Source organism: Semicossyphus pulcher, unplaced genomic scaffold (genome assembly GCF_022749685.1).
Source record: "Semicossyphus pulcher isolate SPU_LCO1_2020_fin unplaced genomic scaffold, fSemPul1.0.p SCAF_5, whole genome shotgun sequence".
Classification (NCBI taxonomy): Eukaryota; Metazoa; Chordata; class Actinopteri; order Labriformes; family Labridae; genus Semicossyphus; species Semicossyphus pulcher.
Window position 1 is genome coordinate 33,265,836 of NW_027211726.1, and position 26,259 is coordinate 33,292,094.

At 43.7% G+C, this 26,259-nt stretch overlaps 1 protein-coding gene across 1 annotated transcript in view; it reads left to right on the plus strand.

The window, feature by feature from the left end:
* The first annotated feature begins 8,948 nt into the window (after positions 1–8,948).
* Positions 8,949–26,259, plus strand: part of gatad2b (GATA zinc finger domain containing 2B) — a 46,452-nt gene continuing 29,141 nt past the window's right edge. Inside the window, exon 1 of the mRNA XM_069681581.1 lies at positions 8,949–9,038. The gene's annotated coding sequence lies outside the window, so the exon portion shown is untranslated. The remainder of the gene's footprint in view (positions 9,039–26,259) is intronic.

Consider the following 26,259-nt stretch of genomic DNA (forward strand, 5'->3'; position numbering starts at 1 on the left):
ATTTGCTTTCATTGCTTTGTTTCATCGTTTTTTTCTACTACAGCACCAAACGATATGCGACACGTGACCCACGATAACGATCATATCACGATACAGAGATTCTGCGATAACTGATATGTTGCAAGACGATCATATAAGGAAACATCAGGATATCTGACTAACTGAAGAACACAAAAGGCCCTGAAAAGGTGAGTGCAGGACTCATGTGTTTATTCTCTGCGGTTTGGATCTCGATGTCGATATTTTGTCCCACTACTTTCTTTATCATATTTTGTATCATACATACATTCTGCCATTTATTGGATATTTGAAATAAGTTAGCTTACTCGATCTTTCCCTCAGGTAGTGTAGGAGCCATAGTGAGCGTGTGTGTTATGGTTGTCTAATGTTGTACATGGTAGATAAAACACGTGAATCGTGGATGGTCTCTACAGGTAGCTTGAGTTCATGTTCTTCCAGTTATCAGTTGTATTTGAAGTTTTCCATTTGTGAATGTTAATTAATGGTTTATACAAATCCATAAACAGATCCATCACTCATCAAGAACATCGCTAAATCTCATGGGAACCGACAAGGAGTTCCAACTGGCATCACATGACTTTACTCACAATCCACAACAGTCACTGATAAGAGCTGAACCCTGAGCAGACTACAACAGCTGAGCTTACAACATGTTTATGTAGCAAAGCTGGCCGGGGGATAGTGAAGGGGTCGCTGCTAGGCTGAACTGTAGCGGCACATAAACAAACTGGGTACGGCACAACGATCCAGCAGGGACTGACTGTCAGTGCAGGCCTCTTGTAGCAGGTGGTGACTGCTTGATGGCAGGCAGGTGTGCTGAGTGGGGATCCAGGGCAGGTGTGCAGAGAGTGAAAGAGACAGGGGGGGAGGGGAAGGGGAGAGCTCCCCCACACACTCACTCACACTTAAAACTCTGACTGACGCACATGTTGAAGAGTTCAGCTACACGTGGCGAAACTCAACAAACCAAAACGCACACTTTGAGGAAAACAGCTCACTTATCTTAAACCTGACACATGATGAACACATGATGAACACATGATGAACACATGATGAACACATTAAGCACACATGATGAACACATGATGAACACATGAAGCACACATGATGAACACATGATGAACACATGAAGCACACATGATGAACACATGATGAACACATGATGAACACATGATGAACACATGAAGCACACATGATGAACACATGATGAACACATGAAGCACACATGATGAACACATGATGAACACATGAAGCACACATGAACACTTGATGAACACATGAAGCACACATGATGAACACATGATGAACACATGAAGCACACATGATGAACACATGATGAACACATGAAGCACACATGATGAACACTTGATGAACACATGATGAACACATGATGAACACATGAAGCACACATGATGAACACTTGATGAACACATGAAGCACACATGATGAACACATGATGAACACATGAAGCACACATGATGAACACATGAAGCACACATGATGAACACTTGATGAACACATGAAGCACACATGATGAACACATGATGAACACATGAAGCACACATGAACACTTGATGAACACATGAAGCACACATGATGAACACATGATGAACACATGAAGCACACATGATGAACACATGATGAACACATGAAGCACACATGATGAACACTTGATGAACACATGATGAACACATGAAGCACACATGATGAACACATGAAGCACACATGATGAACACATGATGAACACATGAAGAACACATGATGAACACATGAAGCACACATGATGAACACTTGATGAACACATGAAGCACACATGATGAACACATGATGAACACATGAAGCACACATGATGAACACATGATGAACACGTGATGAACACATGAAGCACACATGATGAACACATGAAGCACACGTGATGAACACATGAAGCACACATGATGAACACATGATGAACACATGAAGCACACATGATGAACACGTGAAGCACACATGATGAACACGTGATGAACACATGAAGCACACGTGATGAACACATGATGAACACATGAAGCACACATGATGAACACATGAAGCACACGTGATGAACACATGAAGCACACATGATGAACACATGAAGCACACATGAAGCACACATGATGAACACATGAAGCACACATGATGAACACATGATGAACACATGAAGCACACATGATGAACACATGATGAACACATGATGAACACATGAAGCACACATGATGAACACATGAAGCACAAATGATGAACACATGATGAACACATGAAGCACACATGATGAACACATGATGAACACATGAAGCACACAGGATGAACACATGATGAACACATGATGAACACGTGAAGCACACATGATGAACACGTGATGAACACATGAAGCACACGTGAAGCACACATGAAGCACACGTGATGAACACATGATGAACACATGATGAACACGTGAAGCACACAGGATGAACACATGATGAACACATGATGAACACGTGAAGCACACATGATGAACACGTGATGAACACATGAAGCACACGTGAAGCACACATGAAGCACACGTGATGAACACATGATGAACACATGATGAACACGTGAAGCACACATGATGAACACGTGATGAACACATGAAGCACACATGATGAACACATGATGAACACATGAAGCACACATGATGAACACATGATGAACACATGAAGCACACGTGATGAACACATGAAGCACACATGATGAACACATGATGAACACATGAAGCACACATGATGAACACATGATGAACACATGAAGCACACGTGATGAACACATGAAGCACACATGAAGCACACATGATGAACACATGAAGCACACATGAAGCACACATGATGAACACATGATGAACACATGAAGCACACATGAAGCACACATGATGAACACATGAAGCACACATGATGAACACTTGATGAACACATGAAGCACACATGATGAACACATGATGAACACATGAAGCACACATGATGAACACATGAAGCACACATGATGAACACTTGATGAACACATGAAGCACACATGATGAACACATGATGAACACATGAAGCACACATGAACACTTGATGAACACATGAAGCACACATGATGAACACATGATGAACACATGAAGCACACATGATGAACACATGATGAACACATGAAGCACACATGATGAACACTTGATGAACACATGATGAACACATGAAGCACACATGATGAACACATGATGAACACATGAAGCACACATGATGAACACTTGATGAACACATGAAGCACACATGATGAACACATGATGAACACATGAAGCACACATGATGAACACATGATGAACACGTGATGAACACATGAAGCACACATGATGAACACATGAAGCACACGTGATGAACACATGATGAACACGTGATGAACACGTGAAGCACACATGATGAACACGTGATGAACACATGAAGCACACGTGATGAACACATGATGAACACATGAAGCACACATGATGAACACATGATGAACACATGAAGCACACGTGATGAACACATGAAGCACACATGATGAACACATGATGAACACATGAAGCACATGATGAACACATGAAGCACACATGATGAACACATGATGAACACATGAAGCACACATGATGAACACATGATGAACACATGATGAACACATGAAGCACACGTGATGAACACATGAAGCACACATGATGAACACATGATGAACACATGAAGCACACATGATGAACACATGATGAACACATGAAGCACACATGATGAACACATGATGAACACATGATGAACACGTGAAGCACACATGATGAACACGTGATGAACACATGAAGCACACGTGAAGCACACATGAAGCACACGTGATGAACACATGATGAACACGTGAAGCACACATGATGAACACGTGATGAACACATGAAGCACACATGATGAACACATGAAGCACACATGATGAACACATGATGAACACATGAAGCACACGTGATGAACACATGAAGCACACGTGATGAACACATGATGAACACATGAAGCACACATGATGAACACATGATGAACACATGAAGCACACGTGATGAACACATGAAGCACACATGAAGCACACATGATGAACACATGAAGCACACATGAAGCACACATGATGAACACATGAAGCACACATGATGAACACATGAAGCACACATGATGAACACATGAAGCACACATGAAGCACACATGATGAACACATGAAGCACACATGATGAACACGTGAAGCACTTACTGTTTAAAGCAGCAGCAACAGACTGATGCACTTTAGTGATAACGCTGCGGTCTGTAGTCTGTGTACCTTTTCCATTTGAAGAAACACATCCCATTCATTCAAATGAGTTACAGTAGAATAACAGAGCAGTGGTTAACTACATGTAGTGCTTGTGAGGGATTGGATGGTTGGTTTATGGATCACAGCTACTGTCCTCTCTGCATCACCTCGTCCACATCACAGGCCTGTTCCTGTCTGTCCATCTGTCATCATCAGGCGGTGATTTATGACATCATGCTGCAAAGTGTTCTTTATGTTCTCTGTGATGTGTCTGTGTTTACTGCCTGGACCTCTCCTCTCCTCTCGTCTCGTCTCGTCTCGTCTCGTCTCCTCTCCTCTCCTCTCCTCTCCTCTCCTCTCCCAAACATCCATCCATCCATTAGCCTATCGATACCACTTTATACTGTTCAGGGTTGGAGCCTATCCCTGCTGTCATTGGGCAAGAGGTGGGATCACACCTGGACAGGTGACCTGTCAATCACAGGGCTGACACACAGACACAGACAACCTTTCACGTTCACACTCACTCACACCTATGGTTAATCTAGAGTCACCATTGAACCTAACGAGCATGTGTTTGGACTGTGGGAGGAAGCTGGAGTACCCGGAGGGAACCCACGCATGCACGGGGAGAACACGCAGACTGCACACAGAAAGGGAAGTCCACATGATGAAGGTGCAGCTCTGAGGATAATCCAGCCTTTAACACACTCGAAAGGCCTCATGAGATGAAGTTTTGTCACCATAAAGCTGAGTACATATTAAAATGAATCATGTGCAGTGGAACCGTGTGTGATGTTATACTCTCACGGAGCTGTTACCTAAAGTTAATCCAGACTTTAAAAGATTTCTGAACCCTCTCTGAACGCTGACATCTGAGAGAACACAAACTCTGAGCTTTAGCTGAATCCCAAAAACATGAGCATCATGAACAGAGAGATGTCTGACTCATAGCTTTACACTGATAGTGGATTTATATTAGATAACTTGTGCTCTTTATAAGAAACATATTTGAACCCTCACCATTCTGAGACAGCCATGACAGACAGGATACACTCTGTCTTAAATGTCTAAGGTTTAAACTGCACCTTTGCTTTAGAGGAGGGACACGCACAGGAAGCTTACATGAAACATTTGAAGTTACTGATTCTGAGCCATCATGCAGCAGACTCAGCTGTTCCTCCAGAGAAATATGAACAGTTAGAAGAGGAGGTGCATGTGAGATGATAGCATTGCTCCTAATTCCAGTTGGTAAAAAACAATAGCTTACTTTACAGAGCTCATGGAGGAACACAATGCTGCATGCACAAAAACAAGTGCACGCCAGGAACCGGAGACTGCAGAGAAGAGCTTCTTAAAACCTCTGAAGCGCTGGATGCAGGTAATGTTGGAGCAGGCGCTCTCCTGTAACAGCACAACAAATACAGAGCACATGTAACAGTCAGTTTGTTCCTGCAAAGTTAAATTCCTAAACCGTTGAACTTTTGATGAGTCCTAAACTTCCTGTCAAAGTTTACTCAGTTTAAAACCCGGTAATATTTGTCCGATTGAGACAGAACCCAGACCGATGTCTGATGAGGTGACCTTCTTTTGCAGCTCAATCAGCTGAATATTTGTCACATAAAAGACTATTATGACTTTATTTTATTAGCCCACAGGAAGTCTGCTCCCCTGTCCGTCCAGGCCGGAGCACAAATGTACGTGCCACATTGTATTTCACAGTATTGCTCGTGAGTGTGACAAATAATCCATGAATCAAATGTTTTGAGTCCCTGGATGATGTTTTAGGTTGTTTAAATGTTGGTTGTGATGTCGACCCAGGACTCCCTGGTTTACCCTGATTAAATAAAGTACAGTGAGTATCACAATAATATGTGGTAAGTTATTGTACCAGCGACAAACTGTATTTCCTTTGTAAAGAGAAAAAAACTCTTTCAAAAGCAACAATAACTAGGAGAAAAGGAGGAGAAGGACTTATTGAGCATCTTGGGAAACACACCAACTCACCTGGTAGCTGGAAGGTTCCTGGTTTGAATCCCGGTTCAGACGTAGTGGGCCTTTCTGTGTGCAGTCTGCGTGTTCTCCCCGTGCATGCGTGGGTTCCCTCCGGGTGATCCGGCTCCCTCCCACAGTCCAAACACATGCTCGTTAGGGTCGCTGGTGACTCTAGATTGCCCGTAGGTGTGAGTGTGAGCGTGAAAGGTTGTCTGTCTCTGTGTGTCAGCCCTGTGATTGACAGGTGATCAGTCCAGGTGTGACCCCGCCTCCCACCCAGTGACAGCTGGGACAGGCTCCAGCCCCCTGCGACCCTGAACAGGAGAAGCGGTGTAGATGATGGATGGACTTTTTATAAAGCAACAATAACTTAATAACTTACTCAGCATTACCTGGGCTGCATAGTGGTTCACCCAATGACAGCTCCAGACCCCTGCCACTTACTCACCTTCCCCATGTGAGTGAGATGTTAAAATTTACATTGAGTCATGATGTGGTTAGCCTAGCTTAGCATAAAGACTGAAAGCGGGGGAACCAGCTAGCCTGGCTGTGTCTAAAGTTTAAAAGAAACACTGACCAACATGTCAAAAACTCACACATGAACATGTCGTGTCTTTTTGGTTTTTAAGTAAACACAAACAAATGTTTACAATATTAAAGTGTGATTTAAAAAACACTTTGTGGCTTTCAGGGGAAGTTGTAGCCGGGAAATATTTTGGTGCTTCCTGGAGTCTTGTCGTCACAGTGAGGATGTGATAATGCAAGAAATGTAAGAAGAAAAGAATGAAATAAGATAATAACAATTACAAGTATCTGTAACATATATCAATATAATATAATTAACTGCAAGGCATGATATTTATAGTGCACACTGTACACTGACTGTACTGATGTAAGAATGGTGCAAAAACATTTAACGCTTGTACAGTCAGAAAAAGTCACACATGTGCAAGTCTCAAACAATCCCAAGTTACTGGTGAGAATCAGACAAGTCAGCTCGAGTCGTTGCATTAAGACACACAAGTCACTCATTCTGGTGCTGCTAGAAACACAGACAGCAGCTGCTGATACTGATCTGATTATTCTGGTAAAAGAAAGAACATTTGATCAATTAATGCGCAATTTATGTTTTTAAGGATTCCTAATTCTTTAATGTTACTAAAATGACATTATAACTAAATCCATAAATAACAGTATCGCAGACCTTAGTCTGTTAAATCCTGTTCAGCCAGCAGAGGGCTCAGTCTGCATGTTAGTCACCATGAACAGCAGCGAACACATAAATCTGACTTGGTTCATTGTCTGCAGCCTGTAAGCAGGTCTATTATAATGTGCATTGTTGCACAGACTGCCTGAAGCTCCACATGACTCTGTCTGCCTGCAGGTCACACTTTAGTCACCAGGAAGGATCATTTAAGGGACTGCTTTTAATTCAAAAATAAACTGTGGCTGAATCGGATCATTATGTAAATAAGCCACATGTGAACCACATGAGACATTTTATCATACTGTACCACACTGATGTGTGACCGATGAAACTGGAAAAGATCGTCTATTGCGATCGTATAAAGGATGTTATTGCAGAATTAGAGTTTCCGGAAATCTTATGTTAAGTAGATGATAAATAATTTAATTTATCAACATGCAAAGTAGGTCAGCAAGCCAACAGACATGCTATCAGTGATGGCTCGCTATTGTCTCTTCAAGGAAACAAATGTGTAAAACAATCTAATAATTAATTTTCATAATTTAAACATTTTAATGAACTCTGTGTGTTTTAATGAGCGGCTGTAACTGCTAAGCTAACTGACAATAGAGGTATGTGACCCATATGGAGCACCTGATTCGTTGCATCCTGTTTGCATCATCAGTCCACACAAACCTGCATGTGAAGGAATTAGCGCGATTAGCAGCACTGAAATAAACTGTGCAGTAATCAGAATCCACTCCTGTCTTTACCTGACATATTTCTGAGCAGTGACACCTGTACGGACCATGACGCTGCAGGCGGAACTGCTCTTTGTCAGGACATTGTGACTGACGGTGCACACAGAGCACAGCAGACAGTCATGACGTTCACTATCATCCATCTCCATCCGCACTGCTGTCACTGTTTGCCCTGTCTCAGGTCTTTGTCATGCACATGCGTGTTTATAGACCCGTTAGAAACCCGGTATAACAACACATCAGGCTACAAATGTAGCAGCCAGGTTTATTTTAACTCTTGACAGCTCCAGGAGGAGTCCAGCTGCGCCTATGTTAAAGAATTAACGTAAAAAAGCCGAAAACTATCCCGTTATTTTAATGAATGTAATCGAACACATTGTTTCTTTAGCCCCGCTGGAGTTAACATGGCTCTCCGTCCAGACACAGACAACAACATACTACCAGCCAATCAACGCTCTCTCTTTCTCCGCCGCGGAAATGACCGACCAATCAGCTGTCAGAGCCTTTCCACGGATAACCAATCAGCTATGTGTCTGGGTCTTCTGGGGAAACCAACAGCCAATCAGCGGAGTGTCTGGGCTTCACGGAGTCACAGCCCGACCAACCAGCGCTCTGTCTGGCTGCACCGAGGGGGTGACCGTCTGCCGAGGCCCAATCAGCGGCTCAGTGCTGCCTGCCGGTGCCGGGGACTGGTGGTGAGGAGCCCGCTGCAGCGCGTCAGGACCGGACCGTGAACCCGGAGACGGTACACACCGAGCCGAAAGGAGACACAGGTGAGCCCGGGGATGAGCGCGGGGCCTGGCTCCGGAGGGGTAACCGTTAAAGCCGGACGGTTAGCTGCTGTTGTGTCGTGTTGCTGCCGGTGGATCCGCTGACAAACAATAGAGCGGCTCTGTTCGCTGTTTATTGATGCGGGCTGACATGTTGGCGACCAGCAGACAACTGTTAATTATATTTAAATACCGGCGGAAACGTTAACGGTTGTCTGAATATTACCGGGTTAATTTTATATTAACCGAGCTGTTAGCGGAGATGTTGTGATTTCATTGTGAGCGGAAAGCCTCCAATCCGTTTCATTGTTTGATCCGGAGTCTCTGGGGGTTCAGACAGACCGGAGAAAGAACCAGGCTTCTCTAAATACGTGTTAACGGTTATTTAAAGAGCACCGGGATGCAGATTAGACGTTAAAACGGTTTTATCGTGTTATATTGAGGCGAATCTGCGTGAAGAGGCGGATTAAAAGGCGCTAAGAGGAGGCCGGGGGGGCTGATGCCTCGCAGCAATTAGGAAGAAAAATTCGAAATGCATCAGCCATTTAGACTCAACTGGCTCCATATGCACCTAAATGGCTGCCTGGCGCCTGACAGCAGAAGCAGCATTTCACTATAAGGGCTCGGAGTGATCCAGGCCGAGCGGCTGATTGTGTCCTGAGCGGCGGATTAACGGAGGAACATGTCCAGATGACGTTAGAGACCAACCGGGGATCAATATTTAATGTGTGCTGCCTATTATTCTGCAGTATGCACGCGCTCATGTCGTGCCTGTTGGCCTGAGCTGGTGTCTGCTCTGCTGCTGCAAGATTTACATGAGTCACATGCAGATGCATGACTGCTAGCTCTCTGACTGTGCTGTATTATAGTCTCTGTTAGATTAGAATGTGACAACTCAGATTATGTTTATGATACTTTCCCACATTACATAAAGACATTCAGAGAACAAGCTCCAGTCAGGATATTTCGTGTTTACAGTCGTTTGCTCCAGTTAACACAGTAAAACCGTATATATTGGTTTGTTGACAGCAGGTGAAGCTGTTGTCATGTCTCCTCCATCACTCCTCTCAGCAGCTGTGTGTCTCCTCGTGCCGCTCACCTCACAGCTCTTCCACCTGAGCGCGCGGAGGTAAAATATCTGCACAGCCTTTTGGTTTGTGAGATAAAAGTTGGCAGACCTTGATACACTCAGCCCTCCACTCTCACAGTGATAGTGGGTCTGTCTGTATGAATGAATGGTCCCTGCTGTTGAAGAGTGTGAATGAACTGTAGTATTCTCAATGATGGAGTCCTTCCTCTCCCTATTTCAGGCTCAGAGTCCCCCGGCAGCCCTGCTAGCATACAGATGAAGACACCGTACTGTTAGGACACAGTTGTACAGTACCTATACGGTATTATAGTGCAGTTTGTGATGAAAGGGCAATCTGTGTAATTAAGGTTTTGGCATTATAAAGCCGTGCCTTGTTGAGATGTTACAGAAAAATCACTACTGATGCATAAATCTGTCGGTAACGATCATTTTGGACGTGTCTTGTTACCTGCCTGGCAAATATTTGAGCTTTATTAACGCACTGTTACCCATGATTAACACAAATCTCTGAGTTAGAGAACCTTAAGTTTTGTCATTATGGATTTATGAGCGGCTTTTGTGCTCAGGGAGACATTCATTTCTAAATTAGGGACTTCCTGGTCAAGTATTTTTGCCCCCCAATCAAGTCATTTAATACTGACGTACGTATTTTGCTAGATTACACATCTGCACAGCGCACGCTTCAAGTACGATAAAGTTGTTTAAATAAATCCAATACTGTCAATTAAATATTAATGACAAAATCGATGGCCGTTAATGGATGGAGCACGAAAATGGTCTCTGACGTAAATAGATACGCTATGAGCAATGCCACAGATGAATGGACGAGATAGATTGTTGCTGTTGCGTGTGATTTCTCGCTCTGCAAATTGAATTAAGGATCTTCAAAGTCTGCACTAATAGAAGCATGGCCTGAAGTATTTCAAACAAGCGACACAAAGAGCAGGTTAGGACGTCCTCCTCGTCTCGCGTCACTTCCAGTTAGAGCGTTGGAATGATGTATCGGCTTCAAATAATCTATTTTTCACAGAACAGTAAAATATAGAATCCAAACATCCTCGTGTGCTCGATCAGACGCATGAAGAGAGGGCGTTTTATAAGACATGCAAGACTTGTGGTTGTTTCTTCTGAAGAACGGGGCTGCACGATTATGGTCAAAGTGGTTACATGGTTATTTTGATCAAAATTGAGATCATTAATCACAATTATTTATTAATTTCTTTACCTGAATGTGGTGCATCATGGGTAATGTCAGTGTGTCTGTGGGAGCTGGGTGATAGGGTGTCTCTGTGTAGCGTCTCTGTTCTGGATGTCTGACGTGACGCTGGAGGACGGGGAGCAGCTCGTTCCTCCTCTCGGCCTTCACACACTCATCATGCTGCACTTTGTTCTTTCAGCTGCTTCAACAAGTTAGTCGTGTTGCTTTGCGGCGCAGACGCAGGTTTCATGACCTCTCTGCTGATTATTGTTTCTTCTTCACATCACTTAAACCTGAAACACCTCCAAACAAGCGCTGACGAGCCGCTTCAGGGGACCAGCTCTTCGTCTTCTGTTCAGACGTTTGACTTTAGTTTCTCCGGCCGTCTCTGTTGTTTACTCTTCCTCTCTGTGAGGTCGCCGCTCATCACATGACCTGCCAGCTCCCCCAAAAGTGAAGCCCAAACCTCTCCGTCGCCCCCTGGGGGAGGGGCTGTTAGTTTAGGGAGCGCTTGGTTTGATCTGCAGCAGAGTTTTCTACAGGCGGAGCGTTTTAAACGTCAATATCAGCGTCAGTCATGTTTATTTAATCGTGAAGATAAAATCATGATCAGGATCAATATTGGATTCTTGTGCAGCTCTGTCAGAGTACATAGCAGCAAAACCAGCTCAGGGTTCAGGTTAAACGGTGTATACCTCAGTGGACTAACAGAGCTGGTCTGAGACTCACCTCCAGACCAGGTGGGAAACGGTAAATGATTGATGGTTCCACTGTCGACCTTATAGACCAGGAGGGGTAACGCCTTTGATCTTTACAGGTAATACAGGTGATGGGGAGTTATTAACGGCACAGAGGGGCCTACCAGAATGAAGCAAATATTTGCATCGTGTTTTCTGACCAGGACTTCCCAGTGTTTGAAATGTAGCCTAGCATTGTGTGATTTGTTTTCCAAGCTACCAACGCTGGAGTGGACGTCACATTAAGGCTTCAGTGTGCTGGTCTGATCATCACACAGCATGATGAGCCTCGTGCCAAGGTCAAAATCTGACAACTGGACAATTAGACACACTTTAAGAAGTGATGGATCAGCTGTGTGAAGGTCCGGTGTAGGCTGAGTGCAAAGCGATGACCGTTCAGGAAAGGTGCTCTCTTATCCCCAAGGAGGAGTCTGGTCTTGATGCAGGTGGTGATGATGGTATGCAGCCTGGAGGAGTCTATAATGCTCCATCCTCCATCGTGGATGCTCAGACAAGTTTTACACATGTCAAGGTCACATGACATTGTGCAACCAAGTTCAAGTAAATGGTCACAATGAAACTGGGCCTAATTAAAGCAGACTGTGGTGCGATCGTAGCTCTCACCTGCTGGTGTGGAGTCTGGTTGTTGTTACTTTCTTAAATGAAAGGATGAAAATCTGGATAAAATCAATTATTAATGCAAATATTTGCAAATGATAATATAAAAGAACCAAAATGATGTTTTAAACGAGGCCAGTGGTGCTTTGGATTCAGGCTCCTTCATGTGAGTTTGTTCATGTGTGTGAACATTAGAAACTCTTCATCAAAACTTCTTGTCTTTGTTGAAAACGTTGTAGTTCCTCTAAATCTGTCGTCGGTAATCTAGTCTAGACAGGTGAAATCATTTTCACCGTCCTTCATGCAGAAGGAGAAGTCAGTGAACGCGTGGGTCACATACGCTAAGGTCTGTGACAGTCCCCAGGTGCATACAGGTCCACGGCTTTCTACCTGTGACGATTTACAGGATCTCTTTTTGTCTGCAGGTTTCTCCCGTGAGCGTTTATCTGCAACACAAAGTGTAGTTTATTTAAACGCTTACATTTGGCTGCGTCTACTCTGAACCAGAGCAGCTTTGGCAGCTACAGTCATCCAGCAGTTCCACACCACGTCCTCATATTCTGGTGGCTTTAGTCTTTTAGAAGCTGACACTGACCCTTACACTTTGACCTGACCTGATGACGCCGTCGCTGAGCTAAGAGGCTTTAAAGTTAACGCTGCATGTTTTAAAAGTACTCGAATATTCAATTCTTATATAGACTTAATATTATTAGTATTGAAGTGTCACATTTAAGGAATGTTGTTACGTTGGCTTTTCTGTACTTTTTGATTCAGATTTTTTTGTACTTGAGCTTTTATTTTGGCGAGCTAAAAATGTACTCTGGCCACCAGGTTTAGGGGCTTGTTGAAAAAATATACTGTGTGTGTGTGTGTGTGTGTGTGTGTGTGTGTGTGTGTGTGTGTGTGTGAGACAAAGAGATGGGGGCGGGGCTTAGGCCTGCATTATCAGAATGATTGCACCTTTAAGGGGTTGTTACTTACCTTTAGGCATGTTGAAGATAACAGAACTTTATTTATCCCAAAATAAGTCCAAGCGCCAGATTTCTGCTTACAAAGAGTAACAACAACGGAGCATTATATATACATGAAACATATCATATGGAGTGTGAGAGGGTTGAACACAAAGAGGCAGTGCTTAATAGAATCACAAGAGAAGTAACCTAAGTAGAGAAGCAGCATTAGCAGAGATACTGAGAGGTTATAAAAACTTGTATTGCAGCTTCACGTCGTCTCAAACTGCAGGATCCAAACATTAACAGGCTGCATGATCCTGCTCTATAACACAGAATGTCTTATCTTCATGGTTACCTACTGAGGAGGTCACTAATATCTGTTGATGGCGTTGACTGAGGATACAGGAAGCTGTGGCTGCTTCAAAATAAAAGCTGCATCCCTCTGGTGGTTCAGTATTTCCTCCATGGTCCTTCACACGGCAGACATTTTGACTTATCGCAGCAGGAGAGTCACAGGTGTTACTAATAACATTAATGATGGCGTCACTCTGCTCTCTTTAGCTGCTCCATATGTTCACCAGAGAGATGCTGACTGTGTGTTTCTGCAGTTTGCTGCTGAGCAGGTAGATTAGTGTTTCTGTACAGCTTGAAGCTTTTTGTTACCCAGCTTTACTTTCACTTCACTCTGGGCGACAAACCTCTGCAGGTTAATGATTATTTGTGACACGTTTTGCATTTCAATCAGTCATTTTAAACGCTGTTATAAAAGAAGTAAAGGTTTCCATGACATCCCCACTGTCACTCTGTGTGTTTCATGTGTATCCACACGGGTCAGGTTTAGGGTTAAACTGACAAACGTCTCTGTCAGCAGGTCTAATCAGCTGTCACCAGTTAGGGGTAATTACAGGGGGACTTAATGACAGAACAAAGTGAAACTGTTGTCTGGTTGAAGTGCTCTCTGCAGCTGCTGTCTGCCGAGTTTCTGTCGTAGTTTTACTTTGATAAAGTCGACTTGTATATAACATGCATATATAGTCTGATAGTCTGATCCGTGAACCCTAAAGGTTACGAACCGTCCCAAACATGCTACCTGGAGTATTTCATAACCCTGCAACCAGAGAGGACAACAATACAAGCAGACAAAGAAATCAGAACACGAGCTCCAAATGTAGCAATCGCAAATCACGATATGTAAGCAAGGGACTACTGGTGAACAAAATAAATGATGCTTTTCTTCACTCTCATCACAATAACACACAAGTTACCTCCTGTTGTCCGGTCCATCTGCAGTCCGCTCCGGGGGAACGGTCCCCCGAGGAGTTGGCCGGTTTGCAAGTGAGTGTAAATGCACTACCTGCAAGCTGGTTATAGTTGGAGCTGGCGTGGCAGAGCTGGTGGATGTGTCTGTGGGCTTAAAAAGGCCCTTAGCCATAAAGTAACAGACCAGTAGAGTCAGAGTTTCTGTAGTTTCATTATCTCCAGCAGAGTGAGACATCTTCTCTGCAGCTCAGCACAGCAGGTTAGTTTCTGGAGTCGGAACCATCCAGTTAAACTTTCATGCATATTTAACTTATGCTAATTAGCTTAATAGATATGAATCAGGATCCTCAGTATTTACATTACGTAGGTCGGGGAAAGCAAAGTGTGCCGAAGTCAGTAGGCCACAAATGTAAGATGTACTCTTTATTGTATTTGTTCTGCAGCTCTTTAACACAAAGAAAGATGCAGTAGAGACGGACCGGTACGGTATTTAAGGACGGGGGCAGGATCAGTGCCGAAAACTGACCTACAGGTACAAAAACCAGGGCTTTAACTTTTACCTTTGTGTTATTTTATACCCTCATGCACACATTTAACGTGTCATTATGTCGGAGTTGGAGTTGTTACAGAAAAGTTGGATTGTCTTGCAAAGAGTTCAGAAGATGAGCAGCATTACTTTAGTGGAAGAAGTCCTCGTAATCAACACATCATTCACTCTGCAGTGGGATAAGGTGATACCTGCATGCTGTCACTAATTGATTAGTTTGATTTGTAGGATAAAGCAGGTAATGACGGAGTAGTCCGATAAAAGAGGAGGTGGGTATCGAGCAGTCTCTTTAGTCTCAGGGTGCAGAGAGCGGCTCCAGTTGTAGTGCAGCTGTGACTAATCCAGCCGGTGAATAAGCAGCAGTGTGCAGATCATTGCTGCATTGCTGTGCTGCATTTAGCCAGGTGCTGCACAAGGTCACAGCAGTCGACGTGTGTGTGGATGCAGTCGTCCTCATGCTCACTGTGCGCTGAAGGGTGCACGCAGGGCCGGGGACCCTCTGCAGGGATGCAGATACGATCGTGAAGAAGCATGGAGGATCTTTTTATGAGAGGTGTTTGTGTAGAATTTGATTCCAAAAAAATGGACACTGAAGAACTGTTTCTTCTCATGCAATAGCCATTTATTTAACCATTACCTACATTTAGCATCTATGTGCTGTTTTAAGGTGTTTTTAAAATAGTTTAAAGATGTCTTATTAACCACCGGGAATGATGGAGACTGGCCGGTGTCATCAGGAGAAAGAAAACACACTTTTGCAGACAAATTCATGGTTTCTGCTCTTGAATTAATTACCTGTGTGGACTAATGAGTTCATTCATGCTGTCAGATTAATGAATTCATGCTCACAAATTAGTAAAATTACTGGTCTGTCAGCAGGGACTGAAGTGTGAGCTTGAAGTTGGACATTATACTCTGCTGTAGTGTGTTAGAAAAGTGCTCGTCATGGTCAGAACTACCATCACTCCACGTCTGTACCGTAATAATTATGAGCCGTGTCTTTTTTGTGTTTGCATAATGAACTCTGTACTTTCCCTCGTCAAAGCACCAGGTAACACAGTCCTAAAGTCACACGTTCAAGTATTCACACCATGGCAGCAGTCAGGAGAAGCGTTAGTAGCTTTAACCCGTGATATACTGTGTTTATTTATAGTGATTAACTTATTAGCATTAGCAGAACAGGCACACTAACTGCACTCTCAGGGCTCAGAGCCACGTTCACAGCTGGAGCTCTCTGCTTTAACTGCGCTCTGTTAAAATGAGCTGCTAGCTTTATTCAAAACACCATCCTCCAACAGGCCGGGGATGTTTTGTCTCGTCTGAATCTCCTGCTGAAACTTCAGCTGTCATTCTGTTGTGGACAGAGTCATGGGGGGGGCTGCATTCGGATAACCGCGCAGCAGGAAATCTAATATGTTTAAACCTGGGTGTTATTTTTTTATATATATATTATTTCTGGCTCTAAATGACTAAAAGGTAGCAAACAAATTGCATTTTCTCCAGTAGATGTGTTCATCCTGCAGCAGTGAAACAGGCTGTAATGGCTGCAACATAATCCTTGATGGGTCAAAGGTTGTCCACTAAAAGTTCTTGTTGTTTCCACTGACAGGCTCAGATTGTTATTCTAAGTGTGTGACAACATGACAGAAAGGATCCCTACAGAGATAGACCTTTTTGTTACAGAGGAAGATGATTGTTTTAACCACACACAGACGTTACATCGCTCTCTGCACACACACCAGACTCCATTCAGAAAAACAGGGATTTTACCTCACAGAACACAGTGTTGTCCTAAGCCTTTGTGATCTTTCTATGTGCATGTTACTTTGTGTATGACTAATTCTATGTAGGATCTGTACAATTAACAACAAAGTGACACAATCACACAAAGAAACTGACAGATTGAAGCAGTTGTAGATCAGCAGCTCCTGTGTTCTGTGAGGTAAAATCAGTGTTTTTATGAATGGAGTCTGGTGTGTGTGCAGAGAGCGATGTAACGGCTGTTTCTGGTTCCTGTAAACGGGATCTTGCCTTGACAACAAAGGTTGTTCTCTCTCATAATGTTGTCACACACGTAGAATAACAATCTGAGCCTGTCAGTGGAAACGACAAGAACTTTTAGTGGACGACCTTTGACCCATCAAGGATTATGTTGCAGCCATTACAGCCTGTTTCACTGCTGCAGGATGAACACATCTACTGGAGACATTCCAAAAGTGTTTTTGCCCATTTATCATTAAGACCCCAAAATATGTAAAATTGCGTCTTTAATGGACGCATGAAGGCATGATGTAATAATAAACTAGACAATTCCCCGTTGGGAAATCGCGAGAGTGGGCTGTGCTGCGCTGCATGTCTGTGTGCGTACATTGATAATATGATAACATTTAGCTAACAGTCTAGACAGACACATTCTGTACTTATGGATAGCCTATAGCTTTGCTAACCCCTGTTGGGAAATTTCCTATGGAGATCTGTTCAGGCCGAGACTATAATCATGCATGTGAAATTTGAAGCTGATTGAACATTGTATATGAGAGTTACTACTGGCTCTTACCAGTAGGTGGCGCCATCAGTATGAGTGAAAAATGAATATGCAGATGTGTTCAGGGCAGTACCCTCATGAAACCTGTGAAATTTGGAGCAAATCAGACAATGTATATGAGAGTTGATACAGGCTCTGCCCAGTAGGTGGCGCTATCAGTATGAGTGAAAAATGTCTATGTAGATGTGTTCAGGGCAGTACCCTCATCAAACCTGTGAAATTTGGTGGAGATTGGACAATGTATATGACAGTTTATACAGGCTCTGCCCAGTAGGTGGCGCTATGACTATGAGTGAGAAATGTATATGTGGATGTGTTCAGGGCGGTACCCTCATCAAACTTGTGAAATTTGGTGGAGATTGGACAATGTATATGAGAGTTGATACAGGCTGTCACCAGTGGGTGGCGCTATAGTATTGGTAAGGAAAGGAGTGTGTAGATCTGTTCAGGGCGGGACTCTGATCAAGCATGTGAAATTTGGTGCAGACAGGATGAAGTACAGGCGAGTTATCGCAGCCTAAATGTCATGGCGAGGCATCATGGCGAAGGTTATATGCGCCGCGCCGCCAGGGTCACGCCCTCTGTTGTAACCTGAACAAGTTTTGTCACAGACCTTAATCAAGGTCTTACGAGTTTCCTGACATGAATTTGAGGTTAACATGTTTTACCACCTTGGAGGAGGGGCTTGTAGAGTAAAATATGTCACTTCCTGTTTCCAGTAGCGGGCGCTAGGCCTGATGGGAAATATTTTCATGTAATTGTGTTCAGGCTGGGACTCTTGTCATACACGTGAAATATGAAAGACCACACACACACAACTGTCCAATCAGAGTCCTCCTGTGTTATCTGTCATCTGTATCCGAGGTGATTTGTCAAATGAGATCGATCAGCACGGAGCAGAAGGTTATATCATGGCAGAAAAAACCACACACACACAACTGTCCAATCAGAGTCCTCCTGTGTTGTCTGTCATCTGTATCCGAGGGGATTTGTCCAATGAGATGGCTGATATCTGTGCACTTGACACAGACGCCGGACGATCATACTCTGCTGCAGTCTGTCTGTCTGTGTGATTTACATTGGAGTGAATGGAGCAGTTGAGCGCTACTCTTGTCGGTTACAGGCAGATTAATCAAAAACCATAAGTCCTACTGATAAAGTAGACAGATTGGGAGAAAGAAGACAAGTGTGGCTACAACTTTGTGAAAAATCGCTGTTCTACTGTGTAAATTGTGGCTGGGGTGAGTCACGGAAAGAGAGAATTTCTGAGAGTTTTTTGGAGTCTGAAGAATTAATTGGCCCAGCTGAGCTCGGTTGCCGCGGAGATGGTTGTCGTTACTCCCTAGCAACGACCAAAGCTGGTGTCTGTGGCAGCTGATCTGAGCGTGATTTCTGGCTCACATTTAGGACGTCAAACTACTGCCATTTCTTCCAAACCAAACATGATATCGGCAAAATTTCTTCACCATCAAGCCAGAAAGGCCTTAAAGAACACAGACATAAGTTTTTGTGGTCCTAGCTTCTAAAATGTGGTAATAGGAGCGAGTTAAAAACAGGTGCACTTTCGAGAATCCTGGAAAATCCTCCTCCCGATTAACATTGGAGTAAATGGAGCAGTTGAGAGCTACTCTTGTCGGTTGGGGGCAGATAAATGAAAAACCGTACATCCTACTGATAAAGTAGACACATTGGGAGAAAGAAGACAAGTGTGGCTACAACTCTGTGAAAAAATCACAGTTCTACTGTGTAATTTGTGGCTGGGGTCGCGAGAGAGAGAGAGAATTTCTGAGAGTTTTTTTTGAGTCTCCGCACTCTGTCAATTAGCTCTGCACGAACATTCCGCAATACACACCCATTATAAATCCTGAATTTTTCCAAAATAACTCACCATCTTTAAAGGCTCACCGTTCAAAAACGAAACATGGTAGGAAAAAAGTTCAAATACAACTTAAATAGACAAGACCCGTGCCTACATTTTAAAGTTTGAATGGTGTTTCTAGGTGAACGTAGGCCAGAGCAGGAGATGTTTGAAAAACGTGGCAGATTTGTGCGTTTTTTGGACCTCGTCCCATTCATTCCAGATGGGAAATTTGTGGCAGTTTTTCGCGTCTTACGACGCGAAAAATTAATATTCTGGAGATAAAAATAATAGCACACCGAGTCCGAACGAGCCGCACGTTTTGATGTATTTTTTATTTGTGTGCGCTCAAAGCTGCGGGGCAAGTTAGGTGCCGAAAATCAGGGAGGAAGAATAATAAAAAGAGGCGCGAGCAATAACAATAGTGGGCTGTGCTTCGCACAGCCCACAATGGACCCCTATAGCTTTGCTATAGAGGGGGCCATTGTGGGCTGTGCTGCACAGCCCACTAATAAGAGAATAACGTCCGATCATGTAGTGGAGTAAATGTCGTCTTCTTCTTCTTCCCTCACCTCATTGTTTTCAGGTTTCAGTCACTCTGCTGTGTTCTGCTGTAATGTGTCTAAAAATAGCGTCTGCAACATTTGCTCCAGATGTAAACAAACACCAGCATCCAGCGTCGATGCATTAGCTCCTAAAATACCCAGAATGCAGTGTGCAGATGTGAGGTGGCTTTGTGTGATTCAGATTAGTGTAGCTAATATCTCTGCTGATGATTACTGGTGTGTGTGTGTGTGTGTGTGTGTGTGTGTGTGTGTGTGTGTGTGTGTGTGTGTGTGTGTGTGTGTGTGTGTGTATATTGATACTCCTCCTGGCTGCCACGTTCGGCCCCATTTTAAGATGTCTACCTCGCCGTGCCTCGCTCTGACTAAACGTCTCGTGTTCCCGCTGCTTTTTTTTCTTTCTTTCTTTTCCTCCCGTTCGGCTGGTGAAGCAGCGTCTGCCCCACCCTGTGGTCTGAAGTTCTGCTCTCAGTCTTTTCTTGTCAAAGTGCCAGCTCTTAAAGGAAGAGATTTTCCTCTTTCTGCGCTGAAAACACCGGGCCTGCTCCTCCTCCTCCTCCTCCTCCTCCTCCTCACCTCCTGTCTGTCTCTCTGTCTCTCTCTCTGACTGTCTCGCTGTTCCACGTCCTGACCGCTAACGGCTACATATTAAGAGATAATTCCATACCCTGAGGTTACAAACCGGCTCAGACCGGCTCAGTGCATTTTCACTGTCCTCTGTTCCCTGGGTGAAAATAAATACATTTCAAAAAAACAGAGAAAATTACGTCTTTGCCTTTTTTAAAGGAACACGAGGCTCATTTGAAGCCGGAGCGCCACAGCAACAAGAAACACACCTCTGCCGTCTGACAGGAAGAAATAATCAGCGACATTTTTCTGTGAATAGTCCCCCCCCCCCCCGAACAGCAAAGTCAAACCATGTCTGTTTGTACAGGGGGGTTTTGGAGGGGACAGGCTTCTGACCTTATAGGCCTTCATGGTGTTATTTTGAAGCCTGGGTCCTGGTGTTGTTTTAAGTTTTTGGGTGTAAATGACTGAAAGACAAACAGTTTTGGAATAGTTTCAGCTCGTAATGTGGGACAGAAACAGGACCGGCTGTAAACTTTACAAAAGAAGTCTCTCAAACTACAAAACCAACTGTGTTGGAACCGAGACGCTCGATAGACACGTCGGGCTGCTCTGACGCTCTGTGCTCTGGTGATGTCAGCCAGTGGCAGGCGGTGTTACACCTGGATCACTCACAATCAGATCATCAGTGTGGATGGTGATCTCCTGACTTTTCACTACATGATCTTTTCTTTTTGCGCTGTTCTGAGGTCAGACTTCATGGTGAATATTGGTGATCCTCAGAGGTTGAATGCAGCTGCTTGTAATGAACTTTTTCTGTTAAAACCCTAAAAACACAAACGCAGCGCATCTCATCGTGCGAGTGTCGGCCGCTCTCGTTCCATTTGAACTCACTTATGACCTTTCTTATATTTCATCATCAACAGCTAATGTGCACATTTTAAATTGCATTGAACACCGCGGATTGGGATGTTTATCATACGATGTGAAAGGCGCAGATTAACAGCTGCGTCTGATATTACACCTGGGTATCACCTGGCTGTGTTGGTGGGTGAGAAGCTGGTTAGGGATCACTGCCTTGCTGGACTCAGACGCCTGTGTGGGGACATTTGGGACTGAGTTTGTTCTGCCCTCCAGGTTTAGCCCCTCACTCTGAATCTGAACCATCTCTTCTCCATCTGTGATCACATTCAGTTTGTGATTAAAGACTAATTATTCTTTTTCTATGTGGCATGTATCAGACTCCAGTGTGACCAGGTTCTGGTGCTGAACCGGCTTGCGTGCACAAAATAACAATGACAAAGACGTGACATGCCGCACGCTGTCATGGGGAAACAAACATGGCTGAAGGGAGTGTTCACAGTTGTATCTACGTGTTGCTGTGCAGAGGAAGCCGCAGAGACGTGAGCTGAAGAGAAGCTTCACGTGGAGGAATGGCTGCTGGAGAGATGTGTGTGGATGTGGAGTCAGTCCAAGATGTCCCCACAAGTCCAGAATTCTGACTCAAAGTTGAGATGAGCGTTCAGACTGCTGACACATTTCAAAAATCCGACCTGGATCTGATTCAGTCCAAATATTCCAGGATTGCAGGAAGTTTTATTGTCGTTCCAGATCATGTTCATACATGAAACGAAGAAATGACTCGGGCGCCGGTTTAAAGAAAGACATAACAAAATCCAACAATAATAAAAACTACAGACTCTGAGCAGAAAAACTGTTATTGAATCGTTAATTATAAATAGAGCGAGAATATGAGCGAGAGGAGCACACTGACCGGAGCGGTGTAAAACAACAGGATCGATTTGAAATCAAGTTTCCCAAAACAGAATTAGAAAGGTCAGATCACGTGAGCGGTGCCCTGACACTGATGTGATGTGAGTTTGTTACGGCTGCACAATCAATCACAATTTACCGTAATATCTGGAATATAAGTCGCACCTGAATAAAAGACAGTCTGTTTTTAGGGCGTCTCCCAGAGGGGAAAAGCTTTTCTATAGCTATGTATTAGTAAGAATGTTATGTTTATTTACTTTGTTTGAAACACACTCAAAACACAAACAAATTATAGCCTACAATCTGTTTCCACGTGTCGAGTTTGTAATCCTGCGAGAGACCGGTGCGGAAGTTGAGCTCAGCCTACGGTGACGTTGATTGTTGTGAGGGTGGCGGCTGCAGTGGCGGTTAGGGGTGGGACAGAATATCGATTCAGCAATATATTGTCGCCCCGTCCTGTCGTCATGCGATAGTTATCTCTAGGCTGCTGCCAAATATCGATATTTTAACCTACAAATACGTATGTGGCGCTCTAAACGGCTTTCCCTCCTATTTTCACTCGCAGTGTCACTCCTCGCGGTGGCGCTTATGACATGACAGCAGGATAAAAGAAGAAGAAGAAGACAGCAGGATAAAAGAAGAAGAAGAGGAGGACAGCCGGATAAAAGACGAAGAAGAAGAAGAAGAAGAGGACAGCAGGATAAAAGAAGAAGAAGAAGAAGACAGCAGGATAAAAGAAGAAGAAGAAGAAGAGGACAGCAGGATAAAAGAAGAAGAAGAAGAAGAAGAGGACAGCAGGATAAAAGAAGAAGAAGAAGAAGAGGACAGCAGGATAAAAGAAGAAGAAGAAGAAGACAGCAGGATAAAAGAAGAAGAAGAGGACAGCAGGATAAAAGAAGAAGAAGAAGAAGAGGACAGCAGGATAAAAGAAGAAGAAGAAGACAGCAGTATAAAAGAAGAAGAAGAAGAGGACAGCCGGATAAAAGACGAAGAAGAAGAAGACGAGGACAGCAGGATAAAAGAAGAAGAAGAAGAAGAAGACAGCAGGATAAAAGAAGAAGAAGAAGAAGAGGACAGCAGGATAAAAGAAGAAGAAGAAGAAGAAGAGGACAGCAGGATAAAAGAAGAAGAAGAAGAAGACAGCAGGATAAAAGAAGAAGAAGAGGACAGCAGGATAAAAGAAGAAGAAGAGGACAGCAGGATAAAAGAAGAAGAAGAAGAGGACAGCAGGATAAAAGAAGAAGAAGAAGACAGCAGGATAAAAGAAGAAGAAGAAGAAGACAGCAGGATAAAAGAAGAAGAAGAAGAAGAAGAAGACAGCAGGATAAAAGAAGAAGAAGAAGAAGAGGACAGCAGGATAAAAGAAGAAGAAGAAGAAGACAGCAGGATAAAAGAAGAAGAAGAAGACAGCAGGATAAAAGAAGAAGAAGAAGACAGCAGGATAAAAGAAGAAGAAGAAGACAGCAGGATAAAAGAAGAAGAAGAAGAAGAAGACAGCAGGATAAAAGAAGAAGAAGAAGAAGAAGAAGAAGACGGCAGGATAAAAGAAGAAGAAGAAGAAGAAGAAGAAGAAGAAGACGGCAGGATAAAAGAAGAAGAAGACGGCAGGATAAAAGAAGAAGAAGAAGAAGACGGCAGGATAGAAGAAGAAGAAGAAGAAGACGGCAGGATAAAAGAAGAAGAAGAAGAAGACGGCAGGATAAAAGAAGAAGAAGAAGAAGACAGCAGGATAAAAGAAGAAGACAGCAGGATAAAAGAAGAAGAAGAAGAAGAAGACAGCAGGATAAAAGAAGAAGAAGAAGACAGCAGGATAAAAGAAGAAGACAGCAGGATAAAAGAAGAAGAAGAAGAAGAAGACAGCAGGATAAAAGAAGAAGAAGAAGACAGCAGGATAAAAGAAGAAGAAGAAGACAGCAGGATAAAAGAAGAAGAGGACAGCAGGATAAAAGAAGAAGAAGAAGACAGCAGGATAAAAGAAGAAGAAGAAGACAGCAGGATAAAAGAAGAAGAAGAAGACAGCAGGATAAAAGAAGAAGAAGAAGAAGAAGACAGCAGGATAAAAGAAGAAGAAGACAGCAGGATAAAATTTGTGAAACAGACACCAAATGACAGTAAATAAACACGTTCATCCTGCACGGTTCCTTCTCCTGTATTCTTCAGTTAATCAGATATCGTGACGTATCGTTTAATGATCGTCTTGCAATATATCAATTATTCTTATTATTGCTCTGTATCATGATATCGTTATCGTGGGTCACGTATCGTGAGTTACCCTGCGGTTCCCACCCCTGCTGGCAATCATGACGCCGCATGTCCATGATGAAGCTTTAGCTCGATTATAGCGCCATCGTCTGGGTAAAATACAGTAACACACATTTTACACTGGTATAGGACGCAGCCTACGTTTTAGATGTTTAAAATGCTTTTACACCGAATTTTACAGTAATTTGTAATCACACTGAGCATGTGCAGTCAGCTCCCCTCAGATTAATGTAGAGGTAAAAACATCCTGCTCTCTGGGCTTCTCTTTCAGGGACATGTTGCAAACAGAAGTGTGTGTTAAACACGCAGAACAGCAGAGACACATAGACACTAAGAGTTACAGCTATATGCACGACTTGTTTTAGAGGCGTTACAGAGGTCGGCCGGCGTGCAGTCGTGTCCAGCAGGCCTGAACTCTTACAGTGCAGAGTTCAGTCAGAGAAATGTCCTGATGCAAACACACTAAAAGTAAAGTGAAGTTGTTCACAGGTAAACAGATGTAAACATCCAGTCCTACAATGTTAAATCCCGAACACAGAGCAGGACTACGAGAGGAGCATTCTGCCTCATTACCTTCAGGGGGTCATGTCCTTCTTCTGAAGAGAAGCAGCTGACGGGTTTGTAAACTTTCTGATGGGCTCAGGACTAATGATTTAATGTTGGACTCATATTTTTGTCTTTAAATTAAATATTGTCCTCCGAGCTGAACGAGACGGCTTATCATGCTCCTGCACTCTGACGATGTCCGTATGCAGGAAATCAAGCAGTAAATATCGTGTGTTGTAAACTGTGAAACAATCCCCATGATGTCGGGTCGGGGTGTAACCGTCAGCGGCTGATTGATGAACAGTCTGATGATGTGTTGACGTGATGACGACCTCTCTGTGTCGCTATGAGGTGAATCCTCGTTTCTTTCTCTCACTTCTTCAGCGATGCTCTTTGTCTCCACACTCCCCCTCCCCCCTCCCCCTCCTTCTCCTCCTCTTCCTCCCCCTCCTCCCCTTTGCCCCGTACCTCCCCCCCCCCCCCCATCAGTACCCTCCACCCTCACCCTCACTACCCCCCCCCCCCCTCAGGCGACGGAGCAGGAATTGATTAGTGGCACGGCTTAAAAATAGACGACTGGTTGTCATAGCAACGCCCACAATGAGCTGTTGTCTCGTTTAATAAAGAGCAGCGTTGTGTGTGTCTGAGGTGTGTGTGTGTGTGTGTGTGTGTGTGTGTGTGTGTTGCAGTCAGCAGGTGTGTGTGTG